A 4,441-nucleotide genomic window follows, 5' to 3' on the forward strand; every position below is an offset into this window, starting at 1 on the left:
GACTTACATGGGTCTCCATAGCTTACACAGGTCTGATTATACGACCTGTGTACTTTTGCTTCTTCTTTGGCTTTCTTCTGGCAGTAGGTTACATGGGTCTGTGGCTTTGCTTACACGACCCGTTTAATGTGTATCAGCAGCTTTTCTCAATCCTTTGGCCTTTCTAAGTTTCCTTCTGCACTCCTATGCCCTGGGAATTTACCCAAACACCTGAAATGATGCAGAAAACATGGAATTTGGAGCTTGGCAATGGAATTTACTGAAGTTAATGAAATTTTTGGTTATGCATGAAATTACCATTCTAAATGCTATGAAATATTATATAATTGTACTTAAAAAGATCTATATAATTCAAGTGCATCAAAAATCGAGATCTTGAACCTAGGAAATCTGACCTAGAGATAGGCTGATGACCTTTGTGGAGTCCCAAAATTAATCATAGATCTTAAAGGGTTTTAATTAATTTAATCACCACGAAAGTAGAGTTTAGGTTAATTAAAATACACCTTAAGTGCATTAAGAGAGAAATTAGGATATCCTAGGATTAATTTCCATCAAAGCGACTATTCTCAATCCGATGAATAGACAAGATTAAAATCCATAGTAAGGTTGTAGTGTGAAATCTTAATTCTGGAATTGCTTTTATAAATAGTTTAATTCGAAAAAAAAAATTACTTTCAGCATCTAAAATAGGTTTAACTCATTCTCCCGCAATATTCGGTAGCCCAAACAATCAAAATTACCGTGTAGCCTGGTACTTACTAATTAAATTCCTCATGAGAATGATACTCTACTCATCACTTTATTACTTGTTAGTGATCTATGCACTGGTGATGGTTGTAAAACCAGCAAACAAGTTTTTGGCGTCGTTGCCGGGGAACTTTAAGTTTAATAATATTATGTGGTAAGTAATTTAGCTGATTTAGGCAATTTCATTTATTATTTAATTTTGTTTAAATTGTTTTATTCTCTTATTCTTTTTAAGGTGATTGGTTTGGTACATGACCATAATAAGACCAGAGGAAGAAGTCTTTGATTTGGATCCAGAGATAGACAGAACTCTAAAAACTATCAGGAGGGAGAGGAAATGTGAAGGACAAGATCAAAGAAATCTAGAAAATTCCAAATATGGCCAACAATAATAATAGTAGGCCGAGACTTTTGAAGGACTACAGAGCTCCCTCCATACAAGGATTCCAACCTAGTGTTACAAGATCCACAGTGGATGCCAACAATTTTGAACTAAAACCGGCATGGCTCCAGATGATCCAATAGACCCAGTTTGGAGGTTCACCAATAGAAGATCTGCACTACCACCTCCAGTGCCTTCTTACCTTTTGTGATACATTCAAGATGAATGGGGTCTCTGATCAAGCCATAAGACTCAGAGTATTTCCATTTTCCCTTTGAGATAGAGCAAGAAAGTGGTTACTTTCTCAACTAGCTGGAACATTCATTACCTGGGAAGACCTCTCATAAGCTTTTCTAACAAGGTACTTCCCACCTGCAAAGACTGCAAAGTTGAGAGTTGAACTCTATGATGCATGGGAGAGATCTAAGGACCTACAGAGAGAATGCCCACACCATGGCATAGAAGATTGGCTCCAAGTTCAGAACTTCTATAATGGGCTACTACCCTCTACAAGGAGCATAGTAGATTCAACAGCAGAAGGTGACCTGATAGAGAAAACAGTGGATTAAGCACTTAAACTTCTGGAAAGGGTTGCATATCACAACTACGAGTGGTCAAATGAAAGGGGAAATACAAAGAGAACAACAGGAATCCTAGAAGTGGATGCCCTAATCATGATAAATGCTCAATTTGATTAGCTCACAAAGAGGCTTGATAAAATGCAGGCCAATGCTATAGAGATGAATAGTCAACATGATGACAGCTATAGAGGAGGATACATGAGTTCAGAGTACAACAACTTCAATGAACTCCCCACAGAATAGATGAACTATGTGAATAATTGTAACACCCCTCACCCGTCTATAGTGTAGCCGAGCAAGGCATGCTACACGGCGTGCCGGAGCACCTGATCTTATCTGATTTCATTACAGTTCTTGATTTATTTATTCGAAAACTTTATTTAAGGTTTAGGCTATTTTTACTTTTATCAAAATCTAACTAATTTGGAAATTTCAAAAATTTTAATGATAATCCGGTAACGTGCCGACTGTAATTTGGACTAACAGTTCTTCTGAACCTGCCAAAAACAATTTCAATATATACTCAATTTCTCAAACTTAATAGTCTCAAAAATTTTCGAACATAATGTATCTCAATACAATATCCAGATTTCTCAGAAATCTCATCAAATTTTGAACATCTCAATATTCACAAGTACAATCTCATTATAACTCAAATTCAATTCACATATTAAAATACTTACTTTGAGTAGCTTCCATAATTCATAGGTTAATTACATGAGTTTATTTTGTACAAGATATACAAATAATTTACAATGTACTAGGAATGAACAATATACATAACATGTATAAAATGAGCCCTATCTACATGCATTGCTGAGGAGGTGACAATCTTGAACTCTTCTGACACTTCTGCAGATCTGGACTCCAAAAATCTCGATCGATACCATCTGGTTTTACCTTGAAGACTGCATGAGGAAGCAATTCCATCGCGCTAAGCATTTCTGCTTAGTGGTGCAATAGTATAACAAGAAATAATATATATACAATTAAAGAAGGAAATAAATCATAATTCAGATACTCATGAATTAATTTATTTGGTATTGTATTTCTAGCATCAACGATCTCATATACTAGTTTGTTCCTCTTTGGAAGTGCTTAGTTTATAACTTTTCAGTAATACTACCCAGTATACAAATTATTCTAACTATATTGTATTTCAAGTCTCTACGGTTCTGCAATTTATATTTTTGTTATGTTTCTTTTGCTAATCTCTTTTACTCATTCATTCAATACTTAATTTAATTATACTGAAATTTCATTATACTTAACTTAACTTAATTGTTTGAATTGAATAATATTTTAATTGACTGCCCGCATAGCCTATATACTGACCAGACTGGATAAACGGATAAACTAGCACTGGGTACCTAGTACCTCGGGCCGTCACACCATCGGTCACAAAGTATCTTCCGGTGTGCAAACAGTGTGACTAAAAAGCCATATAATCAATCAGGCATTAAGCCGAGTATAATAACACAAACTGTATAGCCATAGGCTATTAAAATCATAGTATGGCATAATAAGTCATAAAATACAGTATGACGTAAAGTCATTCACAGAACAGCTGTCAGAATCCTATTGGCATGCCAACCTATCCAAACTAGTCAACTAGGCAAACTAGGGCATATTACAAGATTAAATATTTATTTCTTTATTTTTAGGGTTTACTGGTCATTACACAATTCACTGATCAATGAAAATATTGACCTTTTTATACATCATGGATAAGTTGATTCTAGTATCAACATGTCACAATTTGCATTTCAATATGCTGCCAATATAGTGCAATTTACCATTTTTACAAGTTGGCATTCATTGCCAATTTGCTTCAAGCATCATTGTATGTAAATGTCAAATTCTCAATTTTTGTGTGCTAGATTGGTCTAGCTTAAAGTCCTATTTCTCTTGGTTTTTAGCTTCTGGTCAAAGAAGAAAAATTGTAGCTCTATGTCTTATTGCACTCAGGGCAAAATTTCAGGTCAGTCTGAGTTGTATAGACCAAGATATGGTCAATTTACTAAAGCTGGACAGATTGCACCTTTGGTGCAAAATTTGGTCAATTTCTCAATTTTTGTGTGCTAGATTTGTCTAGCTTTAAGTCCTATTTCCCTTGGTACTATTCACTTCAATTCATTTCATTAGTCAACCTATAATGTTGACCCTTGATGCACTTTACGTGAGTCAATTCTAATGTTACCAATATGTCACATTTTATAGCCCTTTAGTGTTGGTATATGTTACCAATTTCATTTCCAAGTGTATTGCATTTTATTGCAATTTACCAGATTTCGGTGTACTATTTTGACCTAGCCGGACGACCTAGTTCCCTCAGTTTTTGGGTTTCAGTCCAAACTACAAACTTGTAGGTCTATGTCTTATTGCACGCGGGGCAAAATTTCAGGTCATTCTGAGTTGTGTAGACTAAGATATGGTCAATTTACCAATGCTGGACAGATTGCACATTTAGTGTAAAATTTGGTCAATTTTAGGTCACTTTTGGTTCGGCAGTTTTTGTACCCGAACTTGTGCAAGCCATTTGACTTGGTTTTGGCCATTTCTGGGTTTTGGTGTCTTCATAAGAATTGTAGCTCTATGTCTTATTGCACTCTGTGCAAAATTTAAGGTCATTCTGAATTGTATAGACCAAGATATGGTCAATTTACTAAAGCTTGACAGATTGCACCTTTAGTGCAAAATTTGGTCAATTTTAGTTCTGGCAGTTTTG

This window comes from Hevea brasiliensis, chromosome 16 (assembly GCF_030052815.1).
Source record: "Hevea brasiliensis isolate MT/VB/25A 57/8 chromosome 16, ASM3005281v1, whole genome shotgun sequence".
Lineage (NCBI taxonomy): Eukaryota > Viridiplantae > Streptophyta > Magnoliopsida > Malpighiales > Euphorbiaceae > Hevea > Hevea brasiliensis.